Below are 18,494 nucleotides of genomic sequence, written 5' to 3'. Positions count from 1 at the left end.
TGTTTGTGCATCTCATTTGCATATATTTATCTCCAGCTGAGGGTGCTTTCAGCTCATTAGGGCCACCCCCCTCACATTATTTCATAAGCCAGCTGCTAGGAGGGATTTCACCTGTGGTGACTGAGAAAAGAGGAGTGAAAAACCAAATTCTTCATAAAAAGGAAATCTTCTGACTCTCTTCCCCTATAAATGGGCACCATTTGTGTTAAACAGCCTCTTGTCATGATAGATTCCTCCAGAGGTCAGGGGTTAAAGTTGATTTGAAGGTCAGCAGTAAAACAACAGACAAACCAGACGCCAAACTGGTTCCTTAGCTGTCGGTGGGAGCAGTGGTACAACCAGGTCTTGAACCTTTTTCAACCTCTAATAAAACAGGGGAAGAATTTGAAGTGGATCAACCAGGCCCCTGAGGAAGCTGCACAGAAAAACACAAATAATATCAATATCAAGCAGCAACAGGAAACAATGGGCTAGCTCTCAGTGCTACATGCATGCTTCTATTGTTTCAAGAGCTAGGGAATTAATTCCACTTATTTATTTAAGGCGTGTCAACTCACTGCCTAAACCTGTTTCAGTGTCAAGATGAATAAAACTTTTATGGCTCATAAAATAGAGCCATTCATCTCAATGTTCTTTGTGGTGCCTTTTTTTTTTTCCTGGCAGACTGAGCTAGGCCTCTGCTTCAAATGGTTACATCCGAACATACTGTTGCTATGAACTGCACCTTGTTAGAAAAGAAAATTATTTGACTGGCAAATGGGTATCAGCAGAACCAAGAAAGAAAAGCATTTTAGTAGCCTTGTAATAGCCCCCCAAAATTCTCGTAGACACTTTTTACTTGCCTGAATCCACTTCCAGTATGACTTCTTTCCACAGAAAAAGTGATTTTATCCTAAAATAGCAAAAGTAAAAGAGAGCACAAAATAGCACAGTAAGAAATCACTTTAATATGATATTATCTACCTGTCTTCATGCTAGTCATCAGCTACGTCTCCTAAATAAGCAGTTTTCGTTCAGTTTCTATTAATGCTAAATTTCTTATGTAATTCTCATAGACTAACCTATTGTTTTTTGCATTGAGTCTTGCAGTCCAAGTGTAATTAAAAATATAAAACTTTCTTAATCTGATCAATTTTGTATTATTGCCATCACAACACAGTTGTATTTTATCATACTTTCAATTTGTATACTTACTGATGAATTACTAGTAATACATACTAATCAGATGAGACCATCTCAAACAGCTAAGCTTGAACTAACTTCTATGATTCATTACACATGGCAAATGTTTGTTCAGAGTTAAAAAACCAACATAAAATCTACAATGAAATCATGTCATCTATGGATTTTTAGACCCACAGGTAACTAAATACAATAAAGTGTGCTTTTTATTAAGAACAACCCTCCTCACCTACCCCCATTACTTATATTGCATGACTGCTCTAAAACCAAATGTTCAAATAGTAGCTGGAAATGATGCATAAAATCTCAGCATGTTCTGATAGGTTATAGGGCTAGTGGTTTATTGCAATGTAAAACAAGCTGGAGGAAGAGAAGGTGGTTTTGTTTACCATATTCATCAAAGCTGTTCATCATGCTGCTATACTTATACTATATTGTGACCTAACGTATGTTGCATTTAATTTAATTCATTTATTTATTTTCCAGATTGTTGCCACTTTTGCTGCTTAACATCCAAGACGTCAACTAATTCCGTGGGTGCATTTGTAATATAAGGCTAATCTGAACTGAATTTCTGCTCACAAGCCAGCTGATAAATACAAACTAAGAAATATAATCAAGTAATTTTTTTACTTAATCTGAGGCAATTAGTCTATATTTATTCAGGTACTAACAGATTTGCCTACTCAATCTGTAATTATACTTCTGTTTAACCCAAAGATTGCACAGTTCTGATGGAAATGCTTTTGAGATTTATAAGTTTTGTCCATCTCCTTATTTCAGTTTGTCCCAGAAAGCATTGTACAATCATCTGTATAACTTGCCATTTTTTCCTGATATCAAGTATTGAAAACAGCCAGAACCTAACAAAGATATACACAATTTACTCCTCCTAGAATCTTTATCCATGTTTTTCATTTTTCTTTTTCTCAAATCTAATCACTAATTCCTTTGCTTGACCAAATAGTTAAAAATGTTAAGTGCTAGCAATGCCTCCTACCTCCCCCTCATATCTGTCTCTGTTTATGGAACGGGCCCTGGTTTCCTCCTTCTCTTGTTCAGCTCTAGGTCTTCAGGTCAGGAGACTGTAAATACACACAGCACTGCCCCAACCCATAAATCTGAGCAAAGGGCAGGCTTATATATTCAGATAAGCAATGTGGAAAAGAGAGAGAGAGAGAGAGAACAAACAGACTCTGTGGTGAAGCAGGCATTTTCCTAGAAACCAAAAATTAAATGCCAACAAACCTTTAGAGTAACCTCCTTTTGGGGGGGGGGACGGGATGGGGGGGAAGGGGAAATCTCTTGTTACCTCCTATTATTTGCCTTTAAAAGCTGAATTTGGAATGTTCACCCTCTTTTCTCCCCATTGTTTATTTAGAAATCATTACAAAATGCATTTTATTACCTTTGAGGCAATGAAATTAAGCAAGAGATTTGCATTACTTTATAACACGCGTTTCCCTCTTCAAGAGCTTTGTTTGGGTTTTCTTTTGTCATTTTTATTCCCAGCACCTCAGATGCTTTCAAGGAAACTGCCCCCCAGTTATTGCTTCTCAGTCCCAAGGTCTTAGGGAAATAACATTGTTGTTACTCACCTCACCAATTTTCAAGAATTATTGCTGCAGCAAATGGGAACAGCACTAATATGTGCCAAGTGATAAATGGATTGCTACATACCTTTCAGCCTGTGTGGCCTCTAGTTATCCTAAGACTAACCAAATCTTTCGGGGATGGGGATGGGCTTTGGAACTGAGCAGAACTGAGAAACTTTGTGCTCTGTGTAAGAGTTTTGTTCCCCTCCCCACCAGATGAGTAGATAATCTCTAATGCTGAGATCAAACCAGGCATGAAGATCCAGCAAGAACCACAAACAAGCACAAAGAAGTCATCTAGTTCAGTGAAGGCATTTTCTGACATCTTCCTGCCCCTTTCACATGCTGATTTGCCCAGCTTTGCTTGAGCAAGGAAAGCTGAACTGACTGATGTCTTGCCTATACCACAAAGAGCTACAGAAATGTATAGAACTACACAACAGGTAGAACTTCTTCACTCTGCTATAGCTGACCTTTCCACACTCCGCTCACAGGCAGTTCTCTGCCCCTCTGTTATCTGGTGTAAATGGGCCCTGCTGTTAGAGAGCTTTCCTTTTTCACTTTTGTTCAGGTGAGGCGTAACATATTACAGATGTAAGAACTATAGACGCCTTTACACTCAGCGGCCTTCCCGTCTCGAGTTGGAAGAGAAGTGAAAACTTCAAGTTAGTTGAGAGGCCTCTCCAGAAAACCATGCCAAAGAGAGCAATTATTTTCAAGTCCATTTCCCTCTCTCTCCCAGCTTTTCCCAGTGACATAAAACAAATGTAAATCAAATGTCTGTGGTGCTGGTGAACATCAGGATTAAAGGTCTCATTAATATGTGAACTAGAAAGCAAGATTTTTTTTTTCCTGTGCTCATGACATTGAATTCTCCATGAATTTTCCTCACCACACAACAAGATGTGGATTGTGTGAGATACATAGTTACCAAGGTCTTCAAGGAAGGGTCTAGCATTTTATTCCTTTGTGTGAGGCAACATGATGCTTAAAAATAAATAAATAACTAAGGTATAAGAACTAAGGTAGGAGAAGGAGGAACTTGCAGAATGAAAGATCACACCAAGGTTCTGAGAAGCAATGGGGACAAAGGATCAGATAGAAGAGACAGTATAGTGTTTGAGAATGCTCCTCTTGCCCAAGGCAAACACCTTCTGTCTGCAAAAAAATAATAATAACAAAAGATGAGTTCTTAACTCTGGTTATCTAACCCTCATTAGCTAACTCAAGTTAAGACACCAGAGAAGACAGAGCAACTCAGCTTTTAACTCAAGTTAGCCACTTGAGTTCAACCCTGGGCTTCCCTCCAAGATTTAACTCGAACTGCTAACCCAAGTTCAAAGCTGAGTTGCTGTGTCTTCACTGCTATTTTAACCTGAGTTAGTTAATGCGGGTTAGCTAAGGCAAGTTAAGAATACAACTTTTTTGACGAAGAAGATGTACCCTCTCAGGCATCTAGCTGAAGGCAGCTGAAATGAAGTCATATATTCAAGCAAGGCAGAGCAGATGCTTTGGGAGGAGTTCTGAAAAGGGTCAAAAACATATTCTGCTGAATATCACCAGTATGAAAGAGAACTATTTTAACCCATGTTGGTAACTCTTATTGATTTATAATTAGATAATTTAAATGCAAAAATATCCTGAATTCTCTCATGTATATACACACAATACACACACATGCACGCATCTGCAATTTGTCACAAATTTTAAAAAAAGCATTTACCCAGATGATTGTAATCCGTTCATAGTTATGGGCTACAAACTTCCCCAGAAAATCGTCACAAACATGTTGGCACACAAAGTTGTGGAGGTTTAATTTAGTTTAGCATTCAGCTGTTCCAGTGCTTCTCCAAACCTTACTGAAATTTATCAGCACTCTTTTGAACTCTAGAAACGGAGCCAGAAATGCTGGCAGGCTGGTTTTCTTGTGAGATTTCTGCCATTTCTTGGTTTAATTCAGGTTTGAAATACCGTGAGAATAGCGTTTCTTGTGGTATTTCAACTTCCAGCCCCAGTCAAAACTAGGACAATCTTGGGGAGGTGAAAGCTGAAATTGTCAAACACACTAAAGTATTACTCCTTCAGAGAGGGCATGAGTTCAGTGATGTGTTGCCTCTGTGTGTGCTGGCTGGTCCCCTAAATGCTATACAACTGCCTCGATGGGTGGAAAACCCAATTGGGCTGGTGGTGAATGGGACAGCCCCACTGGAAAGAGGGAGGAGAACACACTGGAGGGATACAGGGTTGGCCTCTCCCTTTCCAGAGTCTCTAGTTATTCATTGGCCAGCCAGGGGACAAAGGGAGTTGACTGATCCTTTGTTCTCCCCTTCCATTAATTGAAACCTCAGCCCAGGCTATGTGGAGCCTCTTTTTGTAACATAGCCCAATCCTGAAAAGCTTTCTGCCCATCAGAGTTTCACTGAAAGTTCTCCAAGTAGTGATCTTTGCAAAATCAAGTCAATTTTTTTTGAACCCTACAAAGTAAATTTATTAGGGCAGTTTTTATTTTATCCAGATTAGTTCATAAACCCCAGGTAAATCCACGTTATTCTAGGCTGCTGGATTTTACATTTGGCGCTGAAAGACTGACAGCTGAAAGACTGAGAACAAGTGATTTGTACCTCAAAAACAATCATCTATAACATTTTAAAACGTCTGCTTTGGGTAACAACAAAATAGAAGTAGCACTATTAAGAATGTTAACTAGAGCTGAGGGCATACTGCAAAAAATGTTCTGTGAATATTTGCTTGGGTTTTTAAATGAATTAACTTCAACCGTATTCATACACTTTTTGTGTTTCTTCTTGCAGGCATTGGAGAGTGAGTTTATTGACCCTGATTTTCACGGAAAATGAATTTCTAAGTTGCACGTGACAGTACCCTCATAAACCACACTTTAAAGATGTAAACACAAGTATATGGAGTAGAAATGCTTCCACACTCCTTCAATCAGAGAACAGAAGAATTCCCTCTGACCAGTACCAACTAAGCAACAAAGCTCAAGTAGCAAATATTGAAAACCTGCAGGAAATTGTTGATGGTCAATCCATGGAGTAACAAATGAATTCACAGAAATCACAATCTGGTCGAAGATATTCTGTGAGCAAATACATATATATATATTTGTTAATGACCAAAACACTGATAACTATAATCCTGAGATATAGATTTGGAGCCCGATCTTATTTTGACTAAAGTCACTGGCAAAACAACAATGGCTTCAGTTAGAGCAAGGCTGACTTTTTGTTTTGTTGGTGGACTAGTATCAATAATAACACTATTAGTTTTTTCTAGTTTGCTTTTCAAATACCTTTAAGTTCCCTTTGCCACCATGTTTTAAGGACATTCTACCAAAACATGAATTAAAACTGCCATTTTGTAATTTTTATATATATCTCAAGCTGATAGCAGTTTTTCATATCTTAATGTCTACTGTTTTAATCTGTATTTCCCACCCCCTTCCTTCAGATACTGTCTCAGAAATGCATACAGGCTTGATTTGTGAGATTTTAGTGCTGAACTTGGGATATGGGAAAGATTGTTCTTAATTATATTATTTATTGTACCATAATATATTTATATGTACCTTCTGCTACAGCAGCAGTAAGCTGTTTTCTAAAGCCATTATCTGAGTGCTGTGGAAATGCAGTTGATTAAATGAGATCAAAATCTGCTGTAATATTGATTCTGTGCAATCTTCAGCATTATCTAGACCTACCTTTTCCAGTACTTCCTTTGACACAATGTATTTACACTTTGTGACCTATTGTCAGCAAGTCCAATGCAGTCAGAATTTCTCCACCAGTCTTATGCTGGTGTAAAACTACTGAAGTTAATTGAGTTACACTGCCATTAAATTGGTGTAATGGCTTGCACAGTTTGGCCTCGATTTGTAAATCCCCCTTTAAAGGATCTTCTGAAATAACCATAGCAGACTATGAGCAAAATATTGAAGACAGGCTGAAAAAGACATCCTTCAAGTGAGGCTGAATTGGATGAAGCTGGTAGGGCACATTTAAAAAAATCCATATAATATACATTGGGATTTTCACACATCACTCAGCATTCTATTTATCTGGTTACTTATAGTGTCCCTGTGACCTCAATCATTAATAGAACATTTCTGTGAGTTATTATTCTCCATTTTACAGATGGGGAACAGGATAGATTATGCACCATGTCCAAGATCACACACAATATTTGTAGCTGTACTAAGACTTGGACCCAGGTGTCCTTAGCCCCAGGCCAGTGCCTGATCTGCTCTGGCTGAAACCAATGGTAAAATTCCCACTCACTGTGAAAGGAGCAGTTAGACCAGTGCTGAGAGCTTTTGAAAATCCTGCTCTAAATGCATAATAAGTTGGGGTTTTATAGTGTTATGAGCTGCTGAAACCTTGTTATGGAATGACAGGTGGGCGCTTATGCTTAATTGAATGGTGAGTTCACCTATGACAAAGGTGAAGCCCATCCAAAGTCTTGGGCTGAGTATTTTCTTGGGTAGATGTGTGTTGGGGGTGAGAATGGTGGGGGAAGGGTAAAGCTGGACCCTGGAAAAAGCAAGCCTGGGTCTGGTGTTGGCTAAAGAGGTTTGGGGGATGTAAGCTAAGAAACTGCCAGGGCCGCTGAGAGAATTCAGGGGGCCTGGGGTCAGCCCCCCGCCGCCAAATTGCTGCCGAAGACCCGGCACTTTGGTGGCGTGTCCCGGGACGGAAGGATCCCCTGCCGCGGGTCTTTGGGGCACTTTGGTGGCGGGTCCCAGAGTGGAAGGACCCCTGCTGCCGGATTGCTGCTGAAGACCCAGAGCAGAAGAAGCTCCGGGGGCCCGGGCCCTGCGAGAGTTTTCCAGGGCCCCCCGAGTGAGTAAAGGACCCCCCTCCAGGGGCCCCGAAAAACTCTCATGGGGGATCTTGTGGGACCCAGGACCTGGGGAAAATTGCCTCACTTGCTCCTCCCTCTGGGCGGCCCTGGAAACTGCTTCTTCTGTTCCAGGCTCCTTCTGCATTCAGAGACACAGATTTTGTATGCTCCTTGTAAATAAGCAAGATTGCATCAAAAAAATACCAGACTGTCAATTTCTACTTCCAACTGGACAGGGTCCTCAACTTTAACTAGCTGCTTAGGTTGAAAAAGGGCAACAATCGTAAATGTTATAGTTATGCTGCAGGCCTAGGTGGAGCAAATGGTTATTGGTAAAAGCAAGCCAATAGAAATGTTTGTATCGTAAAGGATGTTACAGTTAATTATGAAGAGAGCCACTGTGCATTTAAAATAGAAAAAAGTTAGCTTAGGATAAAAAGTCCAGATAAAATCCCAGAGCAAACCTAAATATTTCCAGCTTTGCTCGCCCTGTTCCTTTCATTGGACACTATAGTTGTTCAACCCTGAGTGTGTTTCAAACACTCTGTGCCAAAATAAATGTTACGTTTCCATCAAGTAGGGAGGAGAATGAAAGCAATAAGATGTGTGAGTAAGAAAAAAAGAGCCCAAACAGGAAAACCCCTTCCTTCTAATTTTAAAGTCTAGCATGATCAAGGCTGTTCTACTCATTCCGATGTAATCAATTTGTAGATACACATATCCAGCTATGGAAAGTGCTCTCTCCTCAATTCCAGCAAAATCCTTGAGAATTCTCTTTAAATGTTCCAGAGTTTTTTGAAAAGCTTGCTATCAATGCCAGCCAAACGCTTTAGATCTCTTTTTTTTGGCTTGTCTTTAAATACTTTCCTTACTTTTAAGCAGTACTGTTACCCCAGTGTACATAGAAACAGTATCTATAATGATAGATACTTTATATCTATCATTATACTTTATAAAGTCAGATGTTCAAACCTTCTTTTTATTTACTTCATTGGTTTAATATGATTTTTTAACTTCAACAGTTCCTAATTTCACCAATATAACCTTATTATATGTTTTCAGTACAACAGCACCTATAGATCAACTACATCAGACTATCATTGTACAAACATATAGTAAATGAGAGTTCCTGCCCCCAAAAAGCTTGCATTTGTTAAAATTATCTTGCTCTGACAGGTGAGTTAAAACTAAGTTTGTGTAGAGCCACCTAAAAAGTAAAGTTAGTACTCGATGTTCCAGAAAGGGACACATTTACGGACAGTCGGCCTCAAAAGTTTGCAGTGAGCTGAAAATGAAAAATGTCTGCTGTGTACTATATTGTTCTCACTGTGCTGATGATTTGTACTTAGTTGGGTACTTAAATGTAACGTAGAGTAATATTTTCATCAGAGTTGCCATATTGCCAACCCAAGTGTTCAAAATCATGAACCTGGCTTAAAAATCATAAGGTTTTTAAAAATAAGAAATATGGGGTCCTTTTTATTTGCTAGCTCCTTTTTCAGCTTTTAGGGTTTTCAATCTTTTCTCTGCAAGCAGGAGGGTTAAATTCCTCCTTTTTTTTTAAATGAAAGCTGAAATTCTAACATAATTACAAGATTCCAGTAGCAGAATCAACATGTCAAAAAAATATATATATCAGCTTTATGATTCAACCATGAGAGGTGAAAACACTGTGATGTAAAAGTATCTCGGGCACATCAGACTGCAAGTTATCCACAAAGTTTACTGGTAAGTAAAATATATCTATATATTGGAATTTCTTTCCAGCCATTTTCTTCAATGCACTGTGTGCCTGCATCAGCTTTTATTACAAACCAAAGGTTCTTTTTTACATTGTGACTGTGATTCTCAGGACCAGTTGAACTGTGTGTGGTGCAGAACCTGAGGGGAGAGAAGGTAAAGGAGGCTTTATTTCCCATAAGTGCTTCATGATCAGGGCCAGTGCAACCATTTAGGCGACCTAGGCGGTCGCCTTGGGTGCTGGGAATTGGGGGGTGCCATTTTCTTTGGCAGTGACCATGGTGGCCGGATCTTCAGCCACCCCAGTCGCCGCCGGCATTTAGGTGGAGGGAGCTGGGGCAGGGGAGTGCAGGGAGGGCCACCTGCAGCAAGTAAGTGGGGGGAGGCATGCAGGGGAACTCCTCGCCCCAGCTCATGCCTGCCCCACCTCCTCCCTGAACACACCGTGGCTGCTTCACTTCTCCCTCCTCCCAGGCTTGTGGCGCCTAAGCTGATTGGCGCCACAAGCCCGGGAGGCAGGAGAAGTGAAGCAGCCATGGTGTGCTCGGGGTGTGTGCTTGTGCACAGAGCAGGGGTGAGCTGGGGTGGGGGGATGCCTCAGGGCGGAGGGTGGGGAGCTGCCGCAAGAGGAGTGCCTCAGGACGGGGCATGGAGGGGGTGCGCAAGGTGGAAGTTTCCCTAGGGTGCGAAACATCCTTGCACCGGCCCTGTTCATGATTGCAGTTCTTCTAAAAGTTCTGCAGTAGGAATTCTTTGGGGGAAGATCTGTCGCCTGTGCTACACAGGACGTCAGACTATGGATCTATGATCTCTTGGTCTGCTGGGGCAATTCATCCCTCAGAGTAAGTTAGAGCTACCTCACTGCTGCTCTAACTTATGAGAGCCTACGACTGTCCCCAAAGGTCCATTGCAGATTTCTGGAACAGAGTATGCCTTGACATAGCTCCTATGCCACGGGCTGCGAGGGTGATTACTGCACTTCATTTTCTAAACTGCTACTTTGTTCAATTCGCTTCAAATCTACTCTTAGGAGCAGCACTAAGGTTACCCTACCATCCATTTCCCCTGGCTGGCATGCATAAGCAGGATGCCTTTGGAATCCATCACATTGCCAACAGCCTTTCCTTTCGGCACATCCTCCTTTATATGGCTCAGGTGAGTAAAGACAAGTTTACCTTCTTGCCCTTTTGTTTCTTTGGAAAGGTTTGCATAGATGTGCTCTGGGTTCCAAGCTTCCTTCCCAATGGGATCATTTTTGCAGTTAATATCCCTTCATGCACGATCTACTATGCCATTATTTAAACACAGCTTGCCAACAACCCTTTGGCATAGTTAACAGTAGGAACCAGGCGTTCTTATTCTACAGCTTCTTCCCTCCTCCAGATATACTCTTTCCCTTTAAAGTGAAAAATGATCATTTGTGTTTCTTCAGACCATAAAACCTTTTTTTCAAAACTCTTCAGCCTTTCCCAAGTTTAGCTGCCTTGAAAAAAATTCAGCCTGCACTGCCATATGCTTTGTATGGTTTAATGCAGACTAGTCTACCAACCCTCATTTTCCCATAACTCACCCAAACCAGTGTTTCTACAATTATAAGAGCAACATTATAGCAATCAATTAATTAAAATATGTCCCTTAAGATCTTTTGAAACTCCTCAAGCTGTATACTTGACGTTCTTTCCCCATTCAACATAGCTTTTTTTACTTAGTTATTTGTTAGCAAAGCTGGTAGAAACCCCCATTTCCCTCCCCACCCCATGAAACATTTTGAATGGAAAATTTTCCAAACAAAATGAAATGTTTGTTTTGATTCAAAATGTCCATTTTGCTTCTAATTTTTTGTTTTAATTCTTTCTTTGAAAAGTAAAACATTTTAGCTTATTTTTTCCCTTTCTCCTCCTGTTTTCCCCCTTTTTGTTTTGTTTTGCTGCCCAGTGCAGTAGAATGAATGATTTCTATGGGGCTTTTTGCGCCCCTTTTCCCTTTCTTTCACTCTCTAAATTTGGAAAAGTTACAGAAGAAGGGAAAAGGAAACATAAAACTCTGTAACTGCCATTCTGTGACTTTTCAAAAACGAAATAAGTGTTTTTGCAAAAGATGGTGAAATCCCATATTTTGATGGGAAGTTTTCCACTTCCCTGTTTTGACAACATGCTCGCTATATTATTTTAATGTTCACAATCCACTTCGATACTTAGAACTCCTGATTTATTTTTCTCAATACTGCTTCTTTATTTACTATTATTCTTTAAGATGTATAGAGTAGTAGTGTCCAAGTATCCCAACCAGGATAAAGGACCTATTGTGCTGGGTACTGTAGGGATGTAAGGATGTGATCCTTGACCTGAAAAGCTTACAGTCTAAGGCCCTGATCCTGCATCGAGAACTGCATGGGCACAGTGTGTGTGTGGGGGTGGGGAGGAAGGGGCGGAATATGTAGATAAATTGTTAACTCTCCAGTTGTGTCCATTTCTGGTAGTCCCATCTCAAAAAGGATATAGTGGAACTGGAAAAGGTTCAGAGCAGGGCAACAAAGATAATCAAGATATGGAACAGCTTCCATATCAGGAGAGACTGTAATATCTCCCCTTAGTTGTCTCTTTTCTAAGCTGACAGCCATAATTTTTTTAGAGATATTATAAAATCATGAATGTTGTAGAGAAAATGAATAGAGAAGTGTTATCTACCATTTCCACAATACAAAAGACAGGGATTACCTGATAAAATTAATAAACAGCAGGTTTAATACAAAGAAGATGAAGTACTTTTTCACACAATGCACTGCATTGCCATGTGATGTAGTGATGGCCAAAAATATAACTGGGTTAAAAAAGAACTAGATAAGTTCATGGAGGATAGGACTATATATGACTGTTAGCCAATATGGTCAGGGATGCAATCCCATGCTTGGGGTGACCCTAAATCTCTGACTGCCAGAAGACAGGAGTGAATCGCTCCGATAGCCCTGTTCTGTATGCTGCCCCTGAGCATCTGGCACAGGATACTGGGATAGATGGACCATTGGTCTGACCCAGTATGGACATTCTTATGTTCTTCTCTTCACCTGCCTACGATGTTGGAGCTCATTTCTTATAGTGCCATACCAGATGTGGGTTTTGAAGAGGGGTATGAAGGAAGAGAGGGCAATGGTACTATGGATAAGGCAGGACTTTTCATGTGTATTTGCCAGTGTGGAAGAAGGCATAGAAACTTGAGCTTGTTCAAAAATGTCCCTTCATCATGAAATTTTTTGATGAAAAAGGGGGAAATAGTTTTCATCTGAATTTTTGGTGAAATTTTTCTACTTTTGGTTGAAAATCTAAAAACGAAAACATTTCTGGCTCAAAGAAAATTTTTTTTGAAGAGAAGTCTACATTTTCTGTGGAAAGCAGATACTTTCTATCAAGATTTTCATTTACCTGAAAACTTATTTGGATGGAAAATTTTCAACCAGCCCTAGTGGAGACATTTGTGTGAGAAGCTAACAAATGGGCAGATGAGGCTGCCATTGTTGGGGGAGCCAGAGTCAGAGCAATGTGATAGAAGATGAGCGGCTGAGAAGCATCAAAGGTAAGAACTCTTGTGAGGTGTGCAGTTACTGGTGAGAATGTTTCAGGTTGGCAGGTTGCCTGTGGGCGAGGTCTGGCCTGCCACCCAAGGCCTGTGAAAGTGTGGGATCATTGTCCAGGAGGGGTTGTAGATCCCTGATGATGCGTTGGAGGGGTTTTAGCTGGGGACTGTATGTGATGGCCAGTGGAGTCCTGTTGGTTTCTTTCTTGGGTTTGTCTTGCAGTAGGAGGCTTCTGAGTACACGTCTGGCTCTGTTGATCTGTTTCCTTATTTCCTCGTGCGGCTACAACCCATTCTGGACAATGATCCCACACTTTCACAGGCCTTGGGTGGCAGGCCAGTCCTCGCCCACAGGCAACCTGCCAACCTGAAACATATTCTCACCAGTAACTGCACACCGCACCATAGGAACTCTAGCTCAGGAACCAATCCATGCAACAAACCTCGGTGCCAACTCTGCCCACATATCTACACCAGCAACACCATCACAGGACCTAACCAGATCAGCCACACCATCACCGGTTCATTCACCTGCATGTCCACCAATGTAATATACGCCATCATATACCAGCAATGCCCCTCTGCTATGTACATCGGCCAAACTGGACAGTCGCTACGGAAAAGGATAAATGGACACAAATCAGATATTAGGAATGGCAATATACAAAAACCTGTAGGAGAACACTTCAACCTCCCTGGCCACACTATAGCAGACCTTAAGGTGCCCATCCTGCAGCAAAAAAACTTCAGGACCAGACTTCAAAGAGAAACTGCTAAGCTTCAGTTCATCTGCAAATTTGACACCATCAGCTCAGGATTAAACAAAGACTGTGAATGGCTTGCCAACTACAAAACCAGTTTCTCCTCCCTTGGTTTTCACACCTCAACTGCTAGAACAAGGCCTCATCCTCCCTGATTGAACTGCCTCATTCTCTCTAGCTTGCCTGCATATATATACCTGCCCCTGGAAATTTCCACTACATGCATGTGACGAAGTGGGTATTCACCCACGAAAGCTCATGCTCCAAAATGTCTGTTAGTCTATAAGGTGCCACAGGATTCTTTGCTGCTTGTGCAAATATGTACTCTTTTACATTGCTAAACAATACAGGTGAAAGGAAGATGGGGGTAATTTTGCCTTTGGCAGCAATGGTTGTAAAATGACTAAGATGTTCAGTGCCAAAAACAGTGTTTTCCCCTGAGATTTAATAATATTAATCATTATTATTAACAATAACAATAACAAATGGCAAAAGCAGTTGGGCTGAACGGAAGAATGGTACCACACAGACACAGGCAGACTGACAGTACAGTCGTTGCTCAGGTAAAATTCATGTTGAACTCGATATTGAAATCCTCTGGAGTTTTGCCTTGGTAAGGACCCAGAATCAGGCCCAGATAAGTTTGGACTGCCAAAAATTGAAAAGAGAGTGCTTTCTCTGGCCTCTGTGCAGCACCCTTCCTCAGCCAAAGTCCATGAAATGTTTACTTGAGTAAAGATGCTGAATACAGCCTTCTGTTGCTAAGGTCCTGTCTGCTCTACAGCTGGAGCCATGTGGAATATGGAGAGAATCAGGGATGTGCAAGGATTGCAGGATTGGTCCCAATGCCAGTGATGGTAGTTGGATTTCCTGCTGCCGGGTGTGCTGCAGAGCGAAAGTTAAGTGCACAATTCTGTTTTTAAAAAAAAACAAACTCATAGAGACAGCTCCTCAGCTGGTGTAAATTTTCATAGCTCTATTGGCATCAAAGGAGGCCACTGATTTTCCCCATGTGAGGATATGGTTAAAGACTGTACGATCCCCCTGATAGCCATTAACTGCTAGTAATCAGGAATAGGACGAAGGTTGAAAGCTAGAAAATTCTTGTTTAAATACAAATGGGACAGATTCTGATCTCAGTTCTGCTGAATAGAGCTACAAATGTATATTTGTGCTACTAAAGTCAGATCTGGCCTAAATATCTTTAGTATTTATTTTTTCAACGTCCTCCATATAGTACAATTTTAGTGCCAGCACGTACCATAAAAAATATTAAACAGACATCACAATAATAAGTTAACATTTAAAACATGATATTAAAAGAACTCCTCTTTTAAAAGAACCAATCTAAGCTGCTAGAAAGATTTGGAAGGAGTGGTAAAGTTATTCATGTCTGTAGACCATATGAAATCTAACTTTTCTAAGTGTGTGCCTGCACAACAGTTGCTACAGCAGCACAGCTATGGTGCTGCAGCTCTGCCACTGTAGTGCTGTAGTGTAGACGCTTCCTACATTGATGGAAGGGTTTTTTTCATTAATATAGGTTATCCACCTCTCTGAGAGGTGGTAGCTAGATTGACAGAACTGTTCCATTGACCTAGCTGTGTCTACAGTGGGGGTTAGGTCGACATTTTTCACGTCCCTCAGCGATATAACTAGGTTGATCTAATTTTTAGGCATAAACCAGGCCTCAGAATTAAAATTAACCTTTAGTGCCCAAAACCTGCATTAGCTTTTGCTAGTGCAGAACTTTGTGCTCACACAGAATCCCAATTCAGCACGGGTGCAGGGGAGATTCCCAATGCAGGATAGGGGCCTAGAGGATCCTGAGGCAGGATGGATACCTAATAGTTCATAAACTATGTTTATAATTTTGAAATTACCAGAAATTCTACCCCAAAACCCTTCATGCAGCTTATTTTTCCACCTGATCTCTCATATTTTGTGCTGACATGGAAACACCATATGTTAGGCTTGCTTTCCTCTCCTTTTTTTATTGTTTCATTTTGTGGTTGGGAGGAGGGAAGAAGGGAGAGTTGGCAGAATTATCACTATGCTCTGCAAAACCGTCTATTGCAATCCGCATTTACCATAGTGACATTTACTAGTTATGGCAGAGCTGATCAACTGCAGACATTCCTGCTGCTGCGCTAGGACTGCAAGCTGCTCACAACTCCATCAGATGTTTCAGTGTTTAGACCAATGGCAACTTTTGGAACATGTTCCTCTCTCCTGTTCCTAGCCACCCTGCTAATTCATAATATATTGCTCTGCACTTGAACTGGTCTGATCACAAATTCCAAACATGGCACTTACAAGAAACATGCATCGGTTCTATGTTTTCTAAAAGAAGTCTACAAAAAGAAGATACCTGTGGTTGAGGCTATCTCCTTATTTTCATGCGCTGTATTCCCATGTGCTAATATAATAATAAAGCTATCATGAAAATTATCACGTGTGTGTGTGTGTGTGTGTGTGTGTGTGTGTGTGTGTGTGTGTGTGTGTGTGTGTGTGTAATATATTGATTTTTTATTTGGATTTATCAGACCTAAGACCAACTGTATTCTATTTTTCCTAACCATGGTAGAGAGGATTTTACAGGGCCTAGTGAGCCAAAGACACAAAGCTATTATTCATTGAGTAGGAGCTTCAATCATTTCTTTACCAACAATGGTGAAAAGATGTGATTTTTACAAGCAAACAGGAAGAAAAAGCTTGAACACAGCCTGGGAACATGTTTAAGAAGTTGATTTATGTTTCATGCTGAGCCTTACACCTGCAGTTCAAGCAAAACTCAACTTTGCCGCCCCACAGAGTCTAGTTTATTAGGTATCAAGGAGTCACAAGAAGCCATGTAATTAAAACTGTAATTAACTGGAAAGAGAAAGTGCCACCTGAGTTTTGAGAGGCTGTCAATTTTATTTCCATTACAGCTCTCCTTCTGGTTCTTTTCTCTGTGGTTTTTTTTTTTTTTTTGGTTGGCTTGATAAGGAAACAACTTAAGGTTTTTTTTTCTTCCGCTACATACTCTCAGCCGTCTTTTCTAAGTGGAAAAGTCAAGTCATCTAGTTGAGTGTTAACTCTTAAGTGTGTGTCTTGCACTCGAGTTTGCAGCTGTGTTTGGCAACAGGTGTCAAGCTCAGTTTCTGCCCCTCTCCCCCTGGCAACTCCTCGGTTGTCCTGTTGGCACAGGATCAGCTGAGTTCAAGACTCATTTGAACAAAATGCAGTCACTCACTGTTAAAAATGGAAATCCACCGTGCTTTGTTAAAATGGGTGTTGGTTGACTTGGCTAACACCAACAGGACAACACCAAGTGAGGGAACCATGCTGGACACTTCTTGCCAAGTGCAGATATATATCCTAGTTCTGAAAAGGACCTGCAACCACCAGTTTATTTATGTGGGTATAGTGGAGCCACACACTGCCAGACAAAACAGGTATGAGAGAAACATATCTCAGCGGGATGACTCCCATCAGTCAGAAGCATGATGACAGACAGCAAAAAAGACAATGGGCCAGATCTTCTATTGGTGTAAGCTGGCACAGTTCCATTAAAGTAAATGGAGCTATTCTGGGTTGCACCTGACCCAGTGTCACACTTGGCAAGGCCAGGTGTCGTGTGATGATGCAGAGAATGTTACTGCTGAATACATTTGCTGCTGCCCAATGGTTCAGTCCATTTCTCATTCGACCTTCAAGGGGTTTTTCTTTCCATTCATTATGGTAGCATCAGAGTGAAAAATGTTAAAGGCTTTTAACAAATGTATTGAAAGCTATTTCAGAAACTAATACTTGTGGAGTCTTAATTTGTGAACAAACGCATTTCTTATTCAATCTTCTTAAAACTCAGATCAGAAGTACATTAAACAAAGTCCTCTCTCCTGAGACCTTCCTCCAGAGCCACCTCCTTTGAGTGTCTTGTAATAAAGAGGCAATTATCTAATATTGTAGAAAGAAGCCAGAGACTGTGGTACTGTAGCTGTACATCAGAAAGGAGGCCATAGTGGCAGCACAGAGCAATCAGAGCAGAGTGAAAGAACAATCATAAAAAGGGCAAAAGGAAAGCAATAGTGAAAGGATATGTTCTTTTTCAAAATGATTTAGCATGGATTAAAAAAAAAAAAGCATTTAGGCCAAGCTATTTTTTTTGGGAGTATACATAAAATGGGGAGAGGGTTTGCCATTCTTCCCTGATCAATTTAACAGGTGATAAAAAGCATCAGTTAAAATACCAGCCCTGAGAAAGGAAGTTATGATCATAAAAGCAATTTTCCTTTGGTGTAGTTTGGTTATGCCTGGTTTTTCATCTTAAATGAACTGCAGTTTTTCCTCTCCTGACGTACACCACATATTGAAAAGGTATGGGTCTCTGGAATCTTCTAGATTAGAAGACAAATCTATATCAGTGCATGATTTTGGCAAGTAAGCTGGAGGTACCCGCAGGAGATGATACACAGGGCTCAGTTTCTTACTCAGCTATAAGTCAGCAGGAGCGCTCCCTGACCATCTGTGTTCTATAAATTACAGTAACACCGGCACATGCTGCTTGTAAATCACCAATGAACAGGCTTTACCTTGTGACACACTACATGAACCCTGTTGGATATTCCAATAAACTCCCATAAACCATCCGATATAAACTGTGGATTATGTTTCTTTGGGGGTAGGAAAAGTTAGACTTTTCTTGCCATCCATGAACTTCTTATGTGTAAATTGAAGATGTCGCATTATCTATTTTCATTCTTAGTACAGATTTGTTCTTAATAATTGCCCAGTACATTTCAGT

The 18,494-nt window shown here is 40.7% G+C and overlaps 1 long non-coding RNA gene across 2 annotated transcripts in view; it reads left to right on the top strand.

Annotated features, from left to right (window-relative positions):
* LOC115647606 overlaps positions 1–6,419 on the top strand; it is an 8,678-nt gene extending 2,259 nt beyond the window's left edge. Inside the window, exons 2-3 of one of the 2 annotated variants that reach the window (XR_003999371.1) lie at positions 1,669–1,802; positions 5,588–6,419. This is a non-coding gene — a long non-coding RNA (uncharacterized LOC115647606). Of the gene's footprint in view, positions 1–1,668; positions 1,849–5,587 lie in introns of both variants that reach the window. The other variant, XR_003999370.1, reaches the window with a different exon arrangement.
* Positions 6,420–18,494: the final 12,075 nt, after the last annotated feature.

This window comes from Gopherus evgoodei, chromosome 3 (assembly GCF_007399415.2).
Source record: "Gopherus evgoodei ecotype Sinaloan lineage chromosome 3, rGopEvg1_v1.p, whole genome shotgun sequence".
Taxonomy (NCBI): domain Eukaryota; kingdom Metazoa; phylum Chordata; order Testudines; family Testudinidae; genus Gopherus; species Gopherus evgoodei.
This window is presented reverse-complemented; position numbering and strand designations above follow the sequence as displayed.